Genomic DNA, 23,545 nt, shown 5'->3' with positions numbered 1-23,545 from the left:
GCCCTGGGCCAAAGGCAGGCGCTAAACCGCTGCGCCACCCAGGGATCCCTGCAGTCAATTTTTGTGTATAATTGATTACACGTCCAAATTCACTTTTCCCACATGGTTAACCAGTTGTCTCAATGTCGTTTAGGTATAGTCCACTCTTTATCCCACTGATATAAAACCATCTCAATTATGCAAGGTTCTGTATTCTCTGTTCTATACTAATTATTTTCTCTGCCATTATCAACTATTTCAATTATTCCAGCATAATATTTTTTTGGCAGCTAGTAGGGTGAGCCCCCCCTCCCACTTTCTTATTCTTTGGGATTACTGAATATTCTAGGCCTTTGTTCATCCATACAAATTATAGAAGCAATTTGTCAAGGTGTGTGGATGCAACACACAAATCTGTTGAGATTTTTATTAGAATTGTAGTGAATTATAGATCAATTTGGGGAGAACTTACATGGTAACAATATTGAGTCTTCCATGAACGCAGTAGAGATCTCAATTTATTTAGATTTTCTTCAATATCTTTCAATAATGTGAAATTTTCTCCAAAAAGTTCTTGCACATCTTTAGTTCATTATGTTCTTGAGAAACTTACTATTTTCTATTATAAATAGTATTTGTTGGGATGCCTGGGTGGCTGCCCAGGTTTAGCGCCTGCCTTCAGCCCAGGGCGTGATCCTGGAGTCCTAGAATCGAGTCCCCACATCGGGCTCCCTGTGTGGAACCTGCTTCTCCCTCTGCCTGTGTCTCTGACTCTCTCTCTCTGTGTCTCTCATGAATAAATAGAATCTTTTTTAAAAAATAGTATTTATTTACAAAGTATATATTTCTGTTATTGATGATTAATAGAAATGCAATTGGCTTTTATCTACCATATAACTGGCAACTTTGCTAAATTCTCTTATGAATTCTAGTTATATATATGTAGATTCTAAGATTGTCATGTTATCTATAATTAATGACAATTTTATTTTTCTAAACCTTACACTTTTGATTCCTTCCTATTATATTACTAAATTGTCTAAAACCTCTGAGAAGTGTTCAAGAGAAATGATGATCGGGCATCCTTGGCTCGTTCCTGATTTTGAAAGGAGGGCTTTTAACATTTTCATCATTACATAAAGTGTTTGGCACCTCTAGCATGGAGAAGCCTTGTATATTGGAGCACACTTTTCTCATACTTGATTGGGAAGAGCTCAAGTTTAGCCCTGGAGTAAAAGACAAAATCCTATGCCGTAGATCTAGATTATTTAGGCTAATGTAGTACAGGAAGAGGATTTTCTTTGTGGCCACTAGAATTTGACATTGGGGTTTGGGGCCAAAGCCCCAGCAAATATTCTCAGCACAATTTTCCTCTGATACGTTGAGGGCAGGATTTGAGTAGTTCTGGGTCCCAGCCAAACCACTTCCTAATACAGTGGGTGGGTATCAGAATCACAAATTGGTGGGCCCTACCTCAGAGCTTATGACTCAGCAGGCATGGGGTGGGCCTCAGAATTTGCATTTCTAAGAAGTTCTCAGGTGATGCTGATGCTGCAAGTCATAGAACCACACTTAGAAAAATACTGTGCTAGGGGCCCCTGAGTGGCTCAGTTGGTTAAGCATCCAGCTCTCAATCTCAGCTCATTTCTTGGTCTCTGTCTCAGCACATACCTTGTGATCTCAGGGTTGTGAGTTCAAGCCCATGCTGGGCATGGAGCCTATGTAAAAACAAAAACAAAAACAAAACACTGTCCTAATACCATCTCTTTAAAACATCCCAACAGTATCAATCAAGAGACAAGGAAACAAAATTATTAAAATGCCTGAGAAGGAAGGAGGGACACTGCAACCACGATTACCACCTGGACTCCATGACTAGAGGATGATAGATGGCCACTCCAAACATGGGAGCAATGAAAGAAGAGGGAAACACAGGAGGAAATGGGAGATTTGGGACAGAACAATGAAAAGAATTCCTGAGAAAGTATGAAGGAGACCACAAATAAGCAAATAAATCAAGTGGGGCTCTTTATTCAGTTTGCACCCAACAAAGGACATAGAAGGGAAGGATGACAGTGAGACCCCCTTTGGGAGGGGCAGTGACAAGATGGCCATTTAAGCAACAATTCCTTGCTAAGATCTGTTCTATAAAGAGATGGGCCTCTGCCAAGTAAGATACTAAATGCTGGATAAATCAGAAACCCAAAAAAAAAAAAAAAAATCAGAAACCCAAGCCCCAGGAAGTAACAGACTTAATGCAAGTTTCCTATTAAACACATAAAGTGGATTTATTCTTAAAGTAGATATGAAAAGGGAAGGTACTACAAACAGACAAGCCTTAAAGTCATGTTCATCACCTCAGGAACTGAAGTCCCTGCCATAGATGCTTTTACTTGGGTTCAGGGACAATGAAGTGGCAGGAGTGGGACAGGGAGAGTTGGAGGAAGTTGGATTCATTGCCCTACTGGAGGGAAAGCAGTACCAGAGATGCCAGGGAGAGCCAAAGACTAACCCTGCACATAGGACTGGAATCATACCAGGCTTTTGATCCTGGATTTTTACTCTACAGTATAAATAAGCAAGTGATAAAAGACAGGAAGGGTGTAAGTTCTCCATTCCCCTTCTCTACCGGCTGCCAGCCAACTTCCTGTCAAGGGTTAGCTGGCTCTCTGGGCCATCATGTCTTAAAGCTGTCTCTCTGGCTTTGATGATTAGTGTACAACACCTCATAGCTGGAAGGAACCACAGAGGTGGTCCTCACCTGCTGGCCAGGAGTGACTAACCAAAGGTCAACCTCGGTAATTGCATTCATTTACTTTATTTTACATATTTGTCTTTAGGATTGTTTAATTCAGTTTATTTACGTGTAAAAACATATAAATCAGTATCTCCATATTTGCCCTATAAAATCTGAAAAGCTTGCCTTGGATATATGTAGTATGTTGCCTTTAGGTAAACTCAAGTAGTTTCATATGTATAAGTGCATAGAAACCATTGAGAATTATATCCCTGTGAGGGATTTTGCTCCCAAATTAGCTACAAACAATTTTTTTTAAATATTTTATTTATTTATGACAGATACAGAGAGAGAGAGAGAGAGAGGCAGAGACACAGGCAGAGGGAGAAGCAGGCTCCATGCACCGGGAGCCCGATGTGGGATTCGATCCCGGGTCTCCAGGATCATGCCCTGGGCCAAAGGCAGGCACCAAACCGCTGCGCCACCCAGGGATCCCGCTACAAACAATTTTTAAGCAAGTTGCTTCAATGTTCTGGGATTCACTCCTCTTGTGAGGCTAGAAGTAAAAGACTTTAAGTTCCAAGAAGTCTCTCCACGGGATCCCTGGGTGGCACAGCGGTTTGGCGCCTGCCTTTGGCCCAGGGCGCGATCCTGGAGACCCGGGATCGAATCCCATATCAGGCTCCCGGTGCATGGAGCCTGCTTCTCCCTCTGCCTATGTCTCTGCCTCTCTCTCTCTCTGTGACTATCATAAGTAAATAAATAAAAATAAAAAATAAATAAAAAATAAAAAGTTCCAAGAAGGAAAGGTGTGGTATAAATTCAAGATAATTCTTAAAAGTGTAGATTCTTCTAGTGGGACATGAAGATCCTCTGTCCACACTCACCCATAGTCAGATGTCCCCTCTGCTTCCCCCATCCTTGTTCCTCCAGCCTCTTCCTGAACACTTTTATACCCTCACTTGGGGAGGCATATATTTCCATTGTTTTCTCATGCTATTGAAAACCTACTAGGTTTGTACCTCATTACACAGTTTTGATACTTAGAAAATTCTTTCTTACATCACCCAAAAATCTGTCTCCCTGGAATTTCTGCCTGTCTGTCCAGTCCTGTTCTTGGTACCCACCAAGAAAAAAAAAAACCTAAGACCTCTTTCAGCATCCTGAGGACTCTAATCATGTCCTAAGAGTTCTTTTCTCCCAACAAACTATCAGGGTTAGTTCCACAATTTTTTCTTCCTCACGGCTTCAATCTTTCTTTCTTTCTTTCTTCCTTCCTTTCTTTCTTTCTTTCTTTCTTTCTTTCTTTCTTTCTTTCTTTCTTTCAGATTTTATTCGTTAAGTTTATTTGAGAGAAAGAGAGCACGATGTAGGGGCAGGGGGAGCAGAGGAAGAGGGACAAGCAGACTCCCTGCTGAGTACAGAACCCTACAACGTGGGGTTCCATCTCATGACCCTGAGATCATGACCTGAGCCAAAACCAGGAGTCAGATGCTTAACCAGCTGAGCCAACCAGATGCCCCATGACTTCATTTTCAAGCTTTCATTGTCCTGTTTACCTTCTCTGGACTTAAGCTAGCTTGTCTGGATCCCCTTCTCTAAGATTGAAATATACATACCTGGACACCGTGTGACATAGGAAGTCTAGGCCAAGGCTGAGTACGATGGGGTTCTTTGTCCTCCTGGTCCTTGTTAACAACCCACTGCTTTAGTGGTCACCTGACCCTGTGACTCATATATTGCCTATAGGCATTATAGACCCCTTCCATTTTTTTTCTTACTATTTGAGTGTAGTTGCTAAGCCAATATCAAAAACACCTATCTAAATTACTCAACACTCATTTTTTTATCTGCCAATTCGACAACCATAGCAAAGAGAGGTCAAAGATAATTTAAGATGACTTGCACAGCTGGTCCCTGCCTATTTCGGCTGTGGTTTCTAAGAGACGCAAGCCCTCCACTTGAAGATATCTTTCTCATTTCTTCCATGTGCTCGTTCTCTTGCCCAAATTCTGCCCGTTGCCCTGGGCCTATGTCAAGGAACTGTCTACCCACACTTGGCTCCTCAACACTTGACCGTGTGTTATCCCCTCTTCTAGAAAACTCCAAGGTGACTTTTGAAATTACTTGCATTTTTGTTGTTGTCATATACTATTTCCTTATCCCTTTGTCCCTCTGATCTTTCATTTGCCAGATCCTTTCATTTACTCTTTTAGGTTTGTTGATTCTACTTTATGACTCTGCTCTCATTTTTTTCTACCTACAGCATCCACTTGAAGAGCCTTTAAAGAGTCTTTTTTTTTTTTTTTTTTTTTTAAAAAAAAGAGCCTTTAATGGAGAATATCCATCTTGCTCATTAAAGTCTTTGATTTGTGCTGGCTTCTAAAAAAAGCTGTCTTCAGAACCTCTCTAAAAATATGCTACAATAGCTTTATAATATCTTAAAAGGGGATATAGACAAGCAGTTTTAGAGATGGAAGAGAATCAAGTTCTCCAACTGTATGATTCAGACAAGAGGATGCAGATGCAACTTTACTTTCTCTTAGATCAGAATGTTTAAAAACCCCAGAGAGATAGTGGACTAGGCGGGAGGGGTGAGATTGGGCTGGGAACCTCAGGATCATTGAATGACACATGCTGAACACATCTGAGTCCCAACTCTGGCCCAACAGAGAAAGATGTACTACTATTCAGGTACATTCAGTTGTCATTCACTCTGTACTTGGATTATACAGGAACACTTTACAGTCTAGACTCTAATGGTGAGAATTTAGCCAAATAAAATCTCTCTTGGCTGCTAAGGAGTCCTTGGAATGAAAGCATCAAAGAAAAGACTATGTCCCCTAACTGGGCACACGGCAACAGGGCAGTAAGGCCAATTCCTTGTTTGAAAGCACCTATAATGCAGTATTTTTTCAATGACTGGTCTAGGGGTCACACAAAAGCCCATGATAAATGACTTGCTTTTCTTCAGAGTCATTTATTAACCTCAGGAGTGTGGAATGCATCACCAAGAAACTAATCTTTGCCGCTGAAAGGACATAAACCAGAGTTTTCTGGACCACTAAGGGGGAGGGTAGAAGGAAAGGAGGAAGTAAGTTTATCCTTGCCTTTGCAATTCTCACAAATATGGCTGCCTCACCATTCTGAATAACAGGCGGACAGAGAGTCTTTGCCCACACATATGAGAGAGTTGAACCATTCTATGATTGTAGCCCCCTGCCTCCAGGAGTGAACCAAAGACACAATTGGACAGTTGGGCTGTGAATGAAGCATAAAATGACTTAATTTATTTTAAATCAACACACTGGTATGTGCACAGCTAAATGTGCACAGCTCGTTTAAGTAAAGCTCATCTCCTTTTAAGTAAAGCTCTTTGAAGGGCTTTCCACTTATCAAATGATGCTTCTGTTGCTCAAAAGATTTTGGGGGAGATGGATGCCAGAAAACACACATGCACACAAATGACAATCATCTATCTACAAGTCGGAATTAGCTGTTAAAATTGTGCCATATTTCCTTCCAACATTTTTATTTAAGAACTCTGTTTCTGGTGTGTCTCTCATTAAAGCAAAACATGGCTTATTATAGAGATTTCAAGTAATGCAGAAAAGGACAAAAATTAAAAGGCTTTTTAAACACCTAAAAGTCCATCATTAATATTTGGTGATATTACTCCAGGAAGTTCTCCCATATCCCATTCTTTTGAATATCATCAGTTTTGACAAAGTTTCCATCTTTGAGGAAGGATTTGATCTTTGGAAATAGGTCAAAGTTACCAGGAGCCAGCTAAGTCTGGTGAACAAGGTAATGATTAAGCTGAGTGACAAGATTTTGGTGCCAAGTCAGGTGTAATTGGTTTTCTTGGACAGCTCAGAAACTGGCTCTAGGAGAGGCACCCATGTCAGAAGTGCTCTGAACTCCAACAAGAGCTACCCTCCGAGGGGCTGTCTCTGAAGGACGTGTACATGGGGTGGCAGAAACTTTGGAAAACATAACGTCTGGAACTGCTCCAGGGCTGTGTCCCTTGAACACTGTGGGCCTCAGTCAGGTCCTTACCCTTGAGGAGCCTCTCTGTTTGCTCATCTTTAATGGGATGTTCGTAATGTCCACTTTCCATGAGCAGTTATGAGAATCTAATTCGGTCATGGACATGAAAGCACTTTTGTAAACCATCAAGCCCTACACAAATGTAAGGCACTATTATTTAAGTATATTTGTCAAATTAATCTTGTTTCTTGATGGGCACACCTCCTACAGACACAGCCTCCATGGGCGGCCACATAATCGAAGCATAAGTGCATAGAACTGTTCTCTCCCCTTTTAGTTTCCCTGGGCTGCAGGTTTATCCCTTCAAGGCTGCCTTGCCCTTGACCTCATGATCATTTTATTTGATTTTTCCAGCCCCTGAGCATGGGCAAGGGAAATCAGAAAAGAACTGGTGGGACATTGTTTGAATCACCACCTCTGGCATTTCTAGCTTTCAGTAGCCTGGGGGGAAAGGGGTGGTAAATGATCTCAATCGGGGGTGTCTGTTTTGGAATTTTTAAAGGATCTGGTCCATTTATCTTTTACCTGTGTTTTTGACATTATCTTTCACAGACCAAGGGAATCTGAGAACAGTTAGGAGTATTAAAAAGGGCAAGAAAGATTATAGTTATTTTATCTACAAAAAAGGGAATAATAACTGTACCATCCTAATAGGTGGTTGGGGGAACTAAATTCTCGGCACTATTTATGTAGCCAGTAGAGTCAAGCACATAAAAAGTACTCAGTAAATGTTAGCTAGTATTCTTGGTGCTATTATTAACACAAAGATTGAAATTCATACACTCTAGAAGTTATAAAGATGTCAGTGTACATGCTATTGGTGACCTATGGCACATGAAAGAGGACCTCATCAATAATGAGCTAGTGTTACTCATATATAGATTTAATTTCACCATTTTGAATTGTTTTTTAATTTATCTTTTATCCATTCAACATGTGTTTATTGAATATTTACTATATATAAGGTGCAATGATGGGAAAGTATAATTCTATGAGGTCAGGTAGCTGAGTGGACCCCATCTTGTGTGGATGAAGGGGGAGTGGACAAGAAGGATTCAGGGAGTTTTCTTCAGTAAATGAAATGTGAGCTTAGATCAAAATAATGAACAGGACTAATGTAGCAAAGAATGGGGAGGAACAGATTCCCAGTGAAGGAACAGATGCAAAGGCATTAAGGCTGGAAGGAACAGGGAGGGCATGGTCACATCTGCAGTAGTGAGAATAATAGGTTGTACAGCAGAAAATGAGGTTGGGGACTGGAAAGGGTTAAACCAAGCAGGGTCTTGCAGATCACTATAAGGATTGTGCTGTTGACCTTCACAGCAAAGGAAGCCACTGAAGTAATTCAGGCAAGAACATGAAATGACTAGATTTCTGTATATAAAGGTCACTCCCACTGCAAGGAGAAGAATGGATTGGAGGGGAGCCCAACTGAAGCAGGGATGCAATGGGAGAAGCCATCACAGCAGGTCACATGAGGATTAATTGTAGCTTGAGCTACGGTGGTAGTGGTGGAGCTGGGAAAGAAGTGAAAATACTTAAGTGGCAAAGTCTAAAGGATCTCATGATGAACTGGATATAGAAGGTAGGAAAGGAAGGGGTATGAATAATCTACTCGTTCATTCATCATAAATATTTATTGGGCTCCTACCAAATTTCAGACACTGCTAAGTACTGAGGATGCAGTTGTGGACAAGACGGACAGGTCCTCGCCTCGAAGGGTTTACAATCTAGATTTGGTGCTAGAGAGTTGATAACAAGCAAACAGATAAACAATCACCTTTGCGTTTGCAAATTACAACTACATGCTGCAGAGTGTGTGATTACAGATATAAGCGCTATGATGAAAAAGCACACAGGGATATCAGACAGCTGGGGTGAGGGCAACTTTTGACAGGGTAGTCAGGAAAGACCTTCCAATGGAAGTGACATTTAAGGTCAGACCTCAAGGATGAGGAGACAGCCAGGAGGAAAGCATTCCAGGTAGAGGGAACAGTGAGGCCAACGAGCTCAGTGTGTTCCAGGAACAGGCAAGAGACTAGGGTGATTAAAAATAACGAACAAGGGACGCCTGGGTGGCTCAGCAGTTGAGCGTCTGCCTTTGGCTCAGGGCGTGATCCCGGGATCTGGGATCAAGTCCCGCATCGGGCTCCCTGCATGGAGCCTGCTTCTCCCTCTGCCTCTCATGAATAAATAGATAAAATCTTTTAAAAAATAATAATAAAGGGGAGTCATACAAAATGGGGCTACAGAAGCAGATCATTGTCAGTTTTTTTTATTAAGATTGTATTTATTTATTCATGAGAGACACAGAGAGAGAGAGGCAGAGACACAGGCAGAGGGAGAAGCAGGCTCCATGGAGGGAGCCCGATGCAGGACTCAGTCCCAGGACCCCAGGATCACGCCCTAGATCTGCAACCGCTGAGCTGCCCAGGCGTCCCCATTGTCAGTGTTTAAAAGATTAACTGCTACGTGAAAAATGGGGACAATTGGATTATTTTAGGCAAGAGCAAAAGCAGAGAGATCAGATGGGAGCCCGTCATTCAGGTGATAAAAAATGATGGCTTGGACTAGGGGTGTGAACTAAGAAGTAGACAGATATGAGGTGGACAGATGCATTTTGTAGATAAACCCAACTAGATTCACTTAAGATCCAAATGGCCCCTAAAGCAGCGGTGGCTTGATTCAGCTGCAGAGGTTGTCAGGATGGTGTAACCTACTTACAGAAACAGGATCTATAGTTCGTCTCCTGAGTCCGGGCAAGGGTGGGGCTGCATTTGTTCAAGCTCCAGAAGAGCAGGCTGTTGGCACCAGGGAGACCCAGGCTGGATCAGGGATCAGAGACCAAAGCTGGCACCACAGTAACCCGGCTCAGGGTTCACCAAGGCTAAGATCACCAAAGTCACCACAGCCCAAAGAGAAGGGGAAGTCTGTTGAGCTAGGTCTCATGCCTTCCCGGAGCCAGAAGTGAAAACTGGTTCAACACCTGGGTCAGGGCGGGACCACCCATGAAGGTTGGAGTGGCAAAGCCACCCGTTTAAGATTAGAGGGATGAAGAGGTACCATCTATGACATCAGGTCGATGAGACATTAGTGGATGATTCAGACATGTGAGCTCTGTTGTAGATTATCAAGTACTATGGTCTCAATGTTGTTTAGCTTCTTGTGATTTTGATGAGAGGACTTCTGCCTCATAGACTTAGTTTGACCTAGAGTGTGTATAAGTCAGCCTTTTGGGAGCCTCACTAGGAACATACTTGCCTTCCCGATCCCAGATCCCATTCTCTGTTTCGCTGCCATCTCAGCAACATTGTGCACATAAGGCAAGATACTCAGAATTCTGTGGCAAGTTTCAGCTCGGTGCTGCCCTAACTGCTATGTCTGCACGTACCTATGTATAGACACACGTTGTATCAACCACGGTGAGTATGTGTGGTGGCCGGGGCATGGGTAATGGGCGTGGGTAATGGCTACGTCGAGGTGCATTAACCTGCAGGGCAACAAGCATCTCCATGCTTGCTATGAAGTTAAAGAATAAGCAAAACTAATCTAGAGCGATGGAAGTCAAATAGAACTTGGGGGTGTAATGGGAGAAGGCACGAGGGAGTCTTCTGGTGTGTTGGAAGTGTTCTATGTCTTGATCCGGATGGTGTTTATATGGATGTTGTACATTTGTAGAAACCCATCAAGCTGTAGCTTTACGACTTGTGAACTGTATTACATGTAAGTGATGCCTTAATAAAAACGTTTTTATTAAAGAGAGAAATAGAAGAGATACCTGGACCCAAGGCAGACAAGACAATAGAAGGGTGGCCCCTTCTGGTATCAAGCACAGGGAGCAGCAGTGTGTCTCTTCCCAGAGCTTGTTTGCATCCGACCAGTCCTTCCTGCCCTGCTTCCAGTCTCAATCCCCAGCCAATGCTAACGCTACCCAGCAACATGTAGAAAGGTTGGCAATTCATGACAAGAAGCCAGGTCCAGTGAAGTGTCACATAGTACTGATTATTTCCAACCACTGGGAATTCAGTGCGACACAGACTGAAAATTTCTAGAGAAATACAGAGTGGCATCCCTGTTAGTCATCCATCGGTATCCCTAATGGACATGGTTAAATACAAATAAATAGAGTCTAAAACACCAAGGATTTACAGCACTATGAGCTTGAGATCAGAAGAGAAAAAATAAGAATAAGAAAATTACCAGAATGAAATTATATTTGTCTTGCTTTCAACTTTATTTACTGTGTCCTTTTCTTGGAGATTCTGCAGTGCACATTGGACTTTTATTTTTTTTAATAAATTTATTTTTTATTGGTGTTCATTTTGCCAACATATAGAATAACACCCAGTGCTCATCCCATCAAGTGCCCCCATCAGCACATTGGACTTTTAAAGGCACTGATAAGTCCTACAGTCAACAGACATGTTTACTTTTATCTCACACAGTGTTTCCTTATATATTTGATCAAGAACACTTTCAGAAATTGTACTGTAAGGCTAGCATTTATGTTTTTTTTTCACCTCATTTTCTTCTTTTAAGAATTATTAAGGCTCACTTCCAACTGCCATCTTGGGGCTAAAGTCTCTCGTATTCCAGCCCCAGCCTCTCCCTACCCCAGTTTTAGGGCATTTCTACCCATAGCAAATTTTCACCTAGAGGGTCCACATGGAGAAGAATTGGGATCTAACAGGGGTTCAGAGGGAACTCTGAATACATTAACCTTTCATTCAATAAATATGAAGAACGAACCCAGGGGGCATGGAAGAGGCTCTATTTGTGCAGTTTTTATTAAGCCACCTTGAGAACTGAACCCTGAACTCAATGAATCTTAATGAACAACCTGGCAAATATAAAACACCTTTGACTCACCTCTGTCGTCTTTGTCATTTAACTCCCACCACCTACCACTTCCTCTTAGAACCACGAGGCTAGCACATTTTCCACACAAACACCTGAATCCACAGCTATTCGACCCCCCGCCCCTTCCTGCCACAGGCACATGAACTGAGAGTCCTACCAGAAAGGGAGAACTGGGCTGGCCTCTTCCTTCCAGGACCTAAGTGGGGTTGGGCTTTCTCTGAGATGGCCACTAAAGACAGCATCACTATTCCAGAACAGATTCTACAGAGTGAGGTAATGGAGACCCTTGGAAGGACCCATGCCCCGCTGGGGGGAAAGACAATTCACCTTGTCTTGAGCCTTGATTTTCCCATCTGCTAAGTAATTCCAAATCCCCCACCAGCTCTAGTAGCCCACGTGCCCAGGGTGTGTGCGTAGAGTGCCTGGCAGCTTGCCCACACCACTTGCCCAGGAGACTCAGGAAGCCTAGAGGACGTCTGCTGAGCACATTACTGTATCATTTCTTAAATAAACAAAAATGAAAACTGTTCTTCTATCAGCATCTACATGACTCTCCGGCCAGGGCAGTGTGGCTGCCTCAAAGGACCACGTCCCTCCTGAAATGTACACACCTATGAGGGACCCCAGCAGTCTGAGGAAGGCGTGGACTAGACTGGTCCAGTGGAAGAACACTGGATCAGGAATCTGAAATCTGTTTCCAGCTGAGGCTTGGCCAGTTCCCAGCTGTGATCGTGGGCAAATCACTTAACCCCCTTCCGTCCAGATGCTCTTGTTGTTGCTGTGGTTGGTCGCTGTTTGTGCATTTGTTTTCAGCATTATGGGCCTAACACTAGGAATCCCTTCCCTGTCTAGCTCACGAAGATGTTAATAATGCTCCATCTTTCCTTTCTAGGTCTACTCATATTTTTTAAACCAGTTGGTTTCACTGGACATGCTGTTCTGTAAATTTGTTTTTTAATTTACTTAACAGCATCTGATGAGTACTGTCCTATGTCTTTAGGTGGTTTCGCTGCCTGGTTTTAAGGACTGCACAGTCTTCTGAGATTGTACCATCTTGGCCTGCCAGTCCCCGCTTGTTAGATTTGGAGTTCCATTTTTGCTATTAGAAATAAACAGTGTTGCCAGGTGCAGAGAAAAGGAAAGAACCTGGGCTTTTCAGATCGAGATCGCACCTCCTGTGTGCTACTGCCGCAGCCTCATCTGTCTCTGGCTGGAATTGAGACCCTGAACACAGGAAGGACTGAAGGACTGGGCACTTAGAAGAGAGGAAGAGGCTCAGGACAGCAGGGCAGGAGCTGTATGCGTCTGTTCCTTGGGAATCGATGGACCAGACACTTCTATGTCTGTTAGAACAACAACCTGTGAGATACAGGCTGTCCCCGCTATACTTGCCGTAGCCAGGGTGAACTGGATCTGCACCCATGGCCTCCCTGTTAAGAGGGGATCAGAACTCCCGCTGTGTCACCTGCTCCTGTGCCTTCACCCACTCTACCCCCCAGCTGGTATCCTCCCTTCCCTCCCCCGTCTACACGTTCCATCCCCCAATGCCTTCGGGTACATCCCTCAGATACCCACTGACTTATCTTACCCGGGAATTCTCAATCACATATTTAGCATTTTATTATAAATGATCTCTCAGATTCCTTGGGTAACCACAGTTGATTTATACAGCCTTGCCTACGTGCAATAAAGTGCCTACAAGATAGAAAAACTCACGTTTTTCTGAAAGAATTGCTAGAATTTAATAACCCCACGATGCTGTGAAGGTAATCTATGCCGAATGTTTATTGTAAAAATTTAAAATACACGCTTTAAGTCTGCTAAACATTCTTTGCCAGCCTCTATATTTCTGTCTCCCAGCTCCACCCCACCCTCAAAATCAGGACACATACTAGAAGCAAAATGTCCTACTTTCCTCCTGGAGTGTGCTTATGGGGTTTATTTGCATTTCTGTTAAGGTGAGTGTATATTTAATAACAACTGTAGGGCGCCTGGGTGGTTGAACATCTGCCTTTAGCTCAGGTCGTGATCTCGGGGTCCTGGGTTCGAGTTCCACATCTGGGCCCCCCCCCCCCAGGGTGGGGGGGAGCCTGCTCCTCCCTCTGCCTATGTCTCCGCCTTTCTGTGTCTCTCATGAATCAATAAATAAAATCTTTAAAAAAAAAAAACTGTGGCAGCGGACAGGGCTCACAGGTGCCTCCACTAAGCAGTTGAGAACTAAAATGAGGGAGTGAAAAAAATAAAAGGGAGTGAGCTAAAAGACCTCAGCTATCCTTCACAAATTCAGAATTCTGTATCGTTCGGACATGATATTGTAATGTTCCAGTGCGATGGCTCTTTCCTTCACTTTCTTTTGTAAAAAGTTTGCACACTGAAAATGAAAAATGAGGAGCCTTCCTTCCATTCCTTCCGCGGATGAGCTCTACGAAGGGAGAGGACGCACATTCGCCTTCTACCGCGGGGAGCGCTGCTGGAGTCTGGCCCTGTGCCCTGGGCGAGCGGCTTCCCCTCCCCGTGCCTCAGTTTCCCCGTTTGTAAATGGGAAATTTGGCCTAAACTTGGAGATGCTCGCCTGGGTTTTACTGGACTCCGAGGATGTGCTCATGTCGCGCAGATGGGTCCCTGGTCCCAAGTTACCGGTCACTCGTGCGGGGGCCTTCGGCCCTGGCGCCCCCGGCGGCCGATCGCACGGGTCGGGCCCCTCCCGCCGCGGGGCCTCTCGCCAGCCCCACGCCCCGCGGGTCACGACGGGCGCTCCCGGCTGCTGACGCCGCGGCCGCGCTGGCTGCAAATCGATCCGCGATCTTTCTGCTCCAGCACCGCCGGCCCCGGGCCGATGCGGGCGCAACGACGGCGGAGCTGCGCGGAGCGACCCGCGGGGCTGCTGACGGCGGAGAAAGCGGCCGCGGTCCGCGCCCCGGGCCTCCCCGCCCCCCCCGCGCCCCGGGCGGTCGCTGAGCCCCGGGCTGGGGACCAGCTCGAGGCCCCGCCCACCGCCGAGGCCCCGCCCCGCCGAGGCCCCGCCCACCGCCGAGGCCCCGCCCTACAGGACGGCCCACCCGGGCCGCCGAGCCTCCAGCCTCGTGCAGAGGAGAGGCCCAGCCTTCCCGCCGGCGGCTGCTCCCCAGGGGGCGTGACCAGAACCGGGGTCTCCCGACCCCTCCAGCCCTCGCCCTCCACCAGGGTTTTGCAGCCCGAGGCCTTCCTCCTGGTTCCTTCACACACGTGCTCCCGCCTTGTTGCGTTGACCTATGAGACCGACGCACGAAAGATCAGAGACCCGCACCGCGGAAACCTGAAACCCGCCTGTCCCCGCGGAATCTGCAGCCGACCTCCTTGCCTGCTCCGCTTGCCATCAGCTCCGACTTCAGGCAGCTTGCGCAGAGCCATCCTCTGGCCTGTGGTCACCCTGGGGGACACCAGGAAACGTGCTGATCGGGCTCCCACTGTAGGAGTGTCACGCAGCAGGCATCCGCCCCGTGGACAGGATGCTAACTGCATCTCTGATCCAGCGGGCTTGCCGCCCCAGCCCTGGCTCCTCATCGGGCACTTGCCCTTTGAAGGCAGCCGGGCTGTGGCCGAGCTACACAGGTGTATTCTGGGACCGGAGAGAAGCAGCAGAGTGAGCTCTCTGCGCAATCCAAGGAAGAGGGGAGACGTGAAGGGCATTGCTATCCTCAGGTTAAGAACTAACATTTAGCGTATCCTGTGTGCCGGGCTCTACGGTAAATTCTTACAAGGTTATTTTAACGTGATCCTTACAGCGACCCCACCATCCTTATCCCTGTTATAGATGAGGAAACAAAAGCTCAGAAAGGATACAACTTGCCCCGTGTCACCAACTAGTAATTGTCAAAGCAGAGATTTGCGCCTGTCACGTTCAATCAGAGCCTGTGCCTTCAGCTGCTGATGCCCTGCTGTCTCTCGCTGGAATGAACATTTTGATGTGAAGGGAAAGGATAGTAGATGAGGAATGAGGACATTTGGCTTCCATCCTTGCTCTGCCTCTCCACAGAGGTAACAGAAGTACCTCTCACAGAGGGAAAAACCTCAAATCACACAACCTCGTTTTGTGATTATAGGAAATACCTGAAACACACAGAATTACGTACAGGTGTGCATTTTTCTGGGCCCAGCAGCCATAGTTTTCATCAACACTTCAGAGAGAGCCATATACCTAAGCTGTGCGAACTATCTCATCTTTATAGCCTTTTTCATGGCAAACAGCCTACTCTACACGGTCTTCCAACATTTTAAATAATGATGCAATAGCAGCTTCAGAGTCTGGTTCAGGGACGTGAAGGGCTCCTGGCTGCATGCTGCCCTTTCCAGCACACCCGCATGTCCAGATAGTGATCACAGGAAGGACGACATGGGATGGGATCATCAAATTCATCCTCCACCTACTTGCAACACCTCAGCATTTTTGCTTTAGCCTGTTGTATTCTTTACTTGCAACCAGACTCTAAGTTTATATAGAGGCACCAGAAAAAGATTTTTAGAATCCTTTTTTTTTTTTAATTGTACTATAAAAAGAATTCTAGTGGTTAGAATGTCCTCCAGGCTTGGAGTAAAGTGTCCATTCATTATTGAGCATCTGCTATGTCCAGAGCATATAGCAATGAAAGACCAGATCCCTGACTGCCTGGAGATTCGGAGGGACTCCAGGGAAATGCTAGGAAGGGGCAAAGAGCAATAGGGAAGAGTGAGGCCTGGAGAGTCACGAGGGGCTTCCTTGAGAGGTGACGGGATTTGAGCCAACCTGAAGGATGCGTAGGAATGAATTAAGCAAGATGTGCAGGTCAGAGGGCTGGAAGAGCATTCTAAGTAGAGGAAACAGCTTGTGGGGAGGGCCTGAAACAACAAAGAACCTGGCCCATTGGAGGAAATGAAGGGCCTGGCAGACTGGAGCCCAGGAGGAGGGAGAGTGTTATAGGCCCTCCCTACACCTACAATGAGGCTGCTGACGGAGGTGGGGCCGGCGTGTGTACGGCCCCTGGAGTCAAGAAACAAGGGTCCCAGAACCAGCTACGCGATGCTGTGTGTGTGACACAGTAATACCTGGCTGTGTGATGTTGGCAAGGCAGCAATATCGCTGACCTTCTGTCGCCTTAACTTAAACATGCAAGGTTTGAACTAGATGGTTTCTATAGTCCTTTCTGGCTCTGCTATCCTGTGATTTTTGACTCTAAGGAAAGTGAAAAAAGAGTGTGTCAGTGGGAATAACTGGTCAGCAAGAAAGAGAAAAATAGTTCCTAATACTCGGGTGCTGGGTGGTACTATCAGTGGGGCCTCGATATTTTCTTGCTGAACATATGCAATTTCATAGAATATCATCATCCCACAAAGACAGAAATAAGAGCACTCCACAATCATGCCTACGCACAGATTTGAAAAATAATAACATTATCCAAACCACAAAAACAACCAAACATCACCCTATCCTGGCTCAGATGAGTATGGCATCTTTACCAATTACAGCTTCCACCTCACTCTAGTCCTCTTTCCCTTTAGACAAGGGTCACTAAGATGCCCGATCACAGAATGACTCTGGCTTCCGGACAGTATCCAAAGCCCTGCTTCCTTAAACCCTCCCTAAATTCCCCTCACACAAGCCTCAGCCCTGTAGTTCTTTCTACCACTCTCTCTGGGATGACCCACAATTCTACTTCTCTGCAACAGGTAACAAACCAAACTTGTGCAACCACAGGGCTGGTCCTCCCAAAGGACCAGGACAAGGACCAGCCATAACAAGCAGTGCCTCTCACATTCTGCACCTCGGTGGCTCCTTTCTCTCTGTTCTGGTGGTGCTTGGCTGGAGGGCATTGACATAAGTCCCTCCTCTTCTGATGTTCTCTAATCTCATATCAGGAGACCTACTCTGAGCCTCAGGGTGTTAGAAAGTGGTGCTATAAAGTGGAGGAGAAGAAAATGAGAGAAATGCAAGAGGACAACTTCACAAGGGAATCTGCATCCATCAGCAATAAGGGAGCAGAATTAAAGCAGTCTCCAGAGCAATATTTTCTTCCCTTACTTGAAGTGCTGGGCTTTCTCCTTTCAGGCCTTCATCCCCCGCCCAGATCACACATGGGCTACATGGGAGTTAGTGGTATTTCTGTTTCCCAAATAAACCACACCAATCATATTTTCCCTTAAGGTCATTTTCACAGGAAGGTAGCTGGTTCCCAGGGAATTGACTCATTTGGCAGTATCAGAGGGGGTAAAAAAAATTGTTGCTGGTGATTCAGATTCTTAACTTGGACTTCCCATCTTTAGCTATAGTTTTTTGCACTTGGTGGTGGTGGGGGGGGAGTCCCCACACAACCCACTCCACTTTCTTCATGTGAGAAAATGGCAAGCAAGCCCCCTGATGCCTCCTGAGTCAGATGGCAACCAAGGAGAAGTGACCTATTTCTCTGGCCACAAAACAGCCTGTTGGACTCATTGCTCTAACTGAAAAGGCTAATGGAATCATCTCCTTTTAACTTGGAGGAACCACTGTGCACACCAGGCACATAACTATTTCTGAAGCTGTCAGCATATACAGTCATAGCAAAGATAGAGTTTTCTCCGCGTTCAGTTTAATTCAGGGATCAACAAACTTTCTGTGTAAAGGTAGGCTTTGTGGACCAACGTCTGTTGTTAACTACTCAAACGTGCCCTTGTAGCACAAAACCAACCTTAACTAATGCGCAAGTGAATACGCATGCCTGTATTTCAATAAAATTTTTACAAAAATAAGTCAGCCAAATCTGGCCATAGTTTGACCCCTCATCTAATATAATCGGCACATAGGTCTAGCTAAATAGAAAGAGGAATAATAACCTTTACCATTACTTTTTAAGAAGCTCATTTCTCATCAGAGAAGTTGGGAGAAGTCTTAAAAACCAGTTTGGAAACTTCTGCAAGATAAAGCAAAAAAAAAGGGGGGGGGGGGAGAGAAGGGAGAAGAAAATCAAAATAAAATAGTATTTCATTTCAAAAGAGGAAAGGAGGAATCAAAGTGGAAAGAGCTCTTTGTAAGGCCTCTGTGACCTCCTCTTACCCAAACCAGGTCTTTGGGAGCCTCTCACATGCTCAGAAGCAGGCAGAGAGACACTGAGAGCACACTGGATCCACAGATTGCGGAATGTTCAGGACCACTCCAGCTCCTGAAAGGGAGGCCTTCCTGAGCCCCCAGAAGGGCTGCCAGAGAGAGAAGAGAAAAAGGGGTACTGGACAGAGGGGGTTTGTGAAAGTGACTTCTAATGGTCACATATATACAGAATCCTGGGCCTTCCTATCTGGAGCTAATCCACTGGTCCTGAGGAATATATATCCATTTGGCAAATTTGAAAGAGGAACTTAGTAATGAAAGATTTAATTTTAAAAGTAGAGCTCCCAAGATGCTGCCAAAGGCAGAAGAGAATGATAACCAGATAGGTGAATCCCCCAGCTGGGAAGAAGGCGAGAAGTGGCCTATCTGTGGTTAATGGCCATTTTTCTCTAGTTCACAAATCATGCACACTTTTTATAGTTTCAGAAAGTTACCCCAGCTACAGAGCAATGATTTCTGAACTATGTTTCCTGGAACACTGCTGTCGTAAGAGGTTAAAGATTATTGCATGAGAAAAATTTCAGAGAAACGAAAAGAATAAATTGATATTGACAGGAAACCATTGTGTATGTGCTCCAATGCATTTTTGCTTTGCGAGGTTATGCTTGGGGGGGGGGAGCTATAGTGTTGGGGGAAAAAGTTCATCTTGAAATTATTCTTAGGAAAAAAAAATTACTCTTAGGAACTAGATTTTTCAGAGCTAAGAATAGACTACTAGCCTTTGCCAATGCAGATAAAAAAGGATTGTTAAGATAGTCTAGCAGCAATTCCCAAACTTGAGGATACGTTAGATACAGGGCTTGTTAAAACCAGATTGCTGGACTCCAGCCACCCCTAGAGTATCTAACTCAGCAGGTCAGGGTGGGATGCAGGAATTTATATTTCTAACAAGTTCCCAGGTGTTGATGTTGCTCTTGGTGATAGACCAGGAACTTGACTTTAAGACCCACTGCCCTACACCCAGCCCAGTGCCTGAGAGATATAAAACTATTCAATAGCATTACATTTCTGCTTGAGATTTACCATATTGCAAGAAATCAGTTGGATGGGTTTCCACCATGTGTAAAGGTATGTTGGATAATCCAGCTTCAAAGTCAGGCTCATGGAAACCAACATGGATTTATTTGGGGAAGATTTACCATTCTTTGAGACAGTCTTCCTCCAGAATGGCTGCAAGTGCCCAGTGGAGAGTCTTCTCATAGGGGCAACTGAACATAGCCTCTTTCAGGACTTATTTTTTAAATGATAATTCATGGTTCTCCAACAAGTACAAAGTTGGAGAGGCCAACAAGTACATTTCTTGTCAGAGGGACATGGTCCTTCAAACATGGGAACAAAATTCAAAATGAATTTAACAGGGGGTGATAGTTCTTCAGAAATAAAATTCAGTTTGAACAAATGCAATGTGATATATCTGGAGTTTTTTTTTTTTTTTAATAGAAATACAGGTTTTGAAAGGACTGTGAAAGCAAGTGTTATATTAGAAAAATAAGGAGAACCTAGGTGACCAGAATGTTGATGTGAGTCAGCCAAATTACAGTGTGTGGACAAAAGGCAACAAATATGCCCTGAGATCTGTCACAAAGGCACCAGGACACAATGCCTCTCAACCTCAGGTCGGTCTCAAGCATGGTCCCATTTTTGTTAGTGTACTCTAAAAAATGACATGAAGAAGTTAGAAAAAGTTCACGGGATATTAACATTTATCTCTAGAAAAATATGAAATTGTCCTTAAGCAGAAAGGTTTGGAAGAAATTTGGGTTGTTAAGCCTGGAAAAAAAGGAAGGCAATTCTATTGTACCTTTCAATGAATTAAGAGTTTACTGCTTCTGGTCTTTTGCTGCAGTGAAAAAGGAAGCAAAAGGAAATGGCCCTGATTTTTAAAATATATGTGATTTTGGTTAACTTTAAAGAAAAATATTCTTTAAAATAGGATGGTGGAGGTATGTCATTTTTGGCCTTGGATCTTGCAAGAAACTAAGAACAGTCAGGCATTTCATAGAACTCTTTTGTGTTGCCTGCACAGACCTGGAGCAAACCTGAAGGAAAGAATTGCCATTGCCATAGCATTGAAACAGCCCGACTACCCATCAGTGGGAAGATGCATGAATAAATTATGTAGTCACACAGTGGGCTATTATACGGCAGTCAAAATAATGAACTGTAGTAACATAAAAATATAGATAAATCTTATTAATATAATATTAAGTGAAAAAAGTAAGTCTCAGAAGATTACGTGTAGCATGATGCCCCTTTATAATGTTTAAAACAACTTTAAAAAATTTTAATGCTTCTTAGGAATACAGGTAAATACAACATAACCATATAAAAGGAAAACAAGAAATTCAGTGGAAATTCTCATATACTGCTGATGGGAAGATAAACTGGTTACAACCGTTTGAAAAACTTTTTTGGGGATCCCTAGGTGGCTCAGCCGTTTAGAGCCTGCCTTTGGCCTAGGGCGTGATCCTGGAGTCCCAGGATCGAGTCCCACATCAGGCTCTCTGCAGAGAGCCTGCTTCTCCCTCTGCCTGTGTCTCTGACTCTCTGTGTCTCTCATGAATAAATAAATATTTTAAAAAAAAGTATATATAGTATGACTAGATAGTAAAATCATTTTGCAATGTTTTTCCTTCATGTTTAATGTTTATGTCCAATTTATGTCTATTTACAGGGCCATCCTTTTAAATAACATTTTATGGTCATGTCTTTACTGATTTAAAAAATCATACATTTTTTTTAAGTTTCAAAACCAAAACACAAAACAGGGAAGAAACCTATATTCTATCACTGAGAACAAATCACTCAACATTTTGATGTGTATCTTCCCAGTCTTTATTACGATTTAAGGAGAATTTTTAAAGCAGGGTTTGGAGGGGGTGGAGAGGAAAACAGAGATGATGAACATATGGTTCAGGATGATGGTTTCTTTGGTGGGAGAGATAGGAGCACAGAATGCAAGAGGGGAACCTACAGGTAGGGTACTACTAATGTTCTCTAGGATGCTTATTCGTTATTAAAAATAACTTCGAAATAAAGAAAGTGAATGTGGTCAAAAGGTACAAACTTCTAGTTACAAAATAAGTCATCAGATGTAATGTACAACATGGGGACTCTATAGTTAATAATATGTATTGTATATTTGAAAGTTGTTAAAAGAGTTGATTTTACAAGTTCTCATCACAAGAAAACAAATTTATAACCATGTATGGTGATGGATCTAAACTTATTGTGGTGATCATTTCACAATACATACAAATATCAACCATTTCATTGTGCATCTGAAACTAATATGATGTTAGATGTCAATCTATCTCAATAAAAAAGTAAAAATATCTTCAGACAATGCAAGAGAATCAGTGAACAATGGAAGTAATTTAAATAATAAAAGAACTCAGTAAAACATCAGCAGATATAATTAGCATACAAAAATCAATAGCTTTCATAAACACAAATAATAATCAGCTAGAGGACATAATGGTAAAGAAAGCCTCAATAATAGCAACAAAAGTAATTAAATACTTAGGAAAAAAACTTAACAACATACAAAACCAATGAGAGAAAACACTCTTCAAAGACATGAAATTAGACTTGAAACAAAAGGAAAGGCATCCTTGAAGTACTTGAATAAGACAACACCATAAAGATATCAATATAACACAATCCCAATAAAAATATCTACAAGCTTGTTTTATGGAGCTGGACAAGTTGATGCCAAAGTTATAAGGAAAAACAATTATGTAAGAATAGCCTGGAACACACAAAGAAATAAAAACTCTAAAAGTAGACTAGTCCTACCAGGTACTAACCTATACTAGGAGTCCCCATAATTAAAACAGGGTGCTACTGAGGCACGTGCATGGCTTGGTTGGTTAAGAGTCCAAATCTTGATCTCAGCTTCAGTCTTGATCTCAGGGTCGTGAGTTCAAGCCCCTTGTTGTAGCCCAGCATGAAGCCTACGTAAAAAAAATTACAAAACACAAAAACAGGGTGCTACTGCCACTGCCATAAAAATACCACTGCCATAAAAATAGCTGTACAGACAAGAATAGAATAGATAAAGGTGGCATCCTAAACCACAGAAGCAAAGATGGGCTATTTAATTCATTATTTTAAGATAAGCTTTTTGATAAATGTTGCTGGCACAACTAGGCAGCCACTTGAAAACAAAGTAAAATCAGATCCATATCTCATACCATACACAAAAATAAACTGTTTACACTGACCAGGAAACTAAAAGTAAAATAAAAAAAGAAAATAAGTTAATAGAGTGGAAAGAAATACAGTGAGCTCCTCATAAACTCAGTGTAGGGAAAAGTTTTCTAACATTAACTCAAAATCCAGGGGCAATAAGGGAAATAATTCATAAATCTGACTACATAAAAATTTTTTTTTAAGTTGCATGGTAAAATAAAATCAAAGAACCACCAAATTAAAGAAAAAAAAAAAAAGAACCACCAAATTAGATGAAGATATTTGTAGCATATATCACAGTTTAAGGGCTAATATACATAATATATGAAGAACTCGTAAAATTTGAAGAGAAAAAGTGCAAAACTTTGCTAGGATAATGGGAAAGATACATGAAGAGAAAAAAATTTAATAAATAAAAGATAAATAACTTAATAAGTAAAAATAGGGCAGGCAGCGACCAATGGTGAGGATGTATCACCAACCAAGGATTCTGATTAATCCAACTCTGTGCACCTAAGGGCCAGTTAAAACTCCAGGAATTCCCATAATAGGTTTTATGCTGAAAATGAAAGTAAGTTTAGTCTCCTATAAACCTAAAATGCTCCTACTAAGACACACTGACAAATTGG

General features: G+C 43.3%; 1 protein-coding gene across 8 annotated transcripts in view; it reads left to right on the top strand.

Annotated features, from left to right (window-relative positions):
* Positions 1 to 23,545, top strand: part of CASR (calcium sensing receptor) — a 91,856-nt gene that overhangs the window by 33,487 nt on the left and 34,824 nt on the right. For 2 of the 8 annotated variants that reach the window (XM_077884018.1, XM_077884016.1), the window contains one exon: positions 10,042 to 10,188. The exons of 5 other annotated variants lie outside the window; for them this stretch is intronic. The gene's annotated coding sequence lies outside the window, so the exon portion shown is untranslated. Of the gene's footprint in view, positions 1 to 5,997; positions 8,352 to 10,041; positions 10,189 to 23,545 lie in introns of those variants that run through there. One more of the 8 variants, XM_077884021.1, reaches the window with a different exon arrangement.

This window comes from Canis aureus, chromosome 35, assembly GCF_053574225.1.
Source record: "Canis aureus isolate CA01 chromosome 35, VMU_Caureus_v.1.0, whole genome shotgun sequence".
Classification (NCBI taxonomy): domain Eukaryota; kingdom Metazoa; phylum Chordata; class Mammalia; order Carnivora; family Canidae; genus Canis; species Canis aureus.
This window is presented reverse-complemented; position numbering and strand designations above follow the sequence as displayed.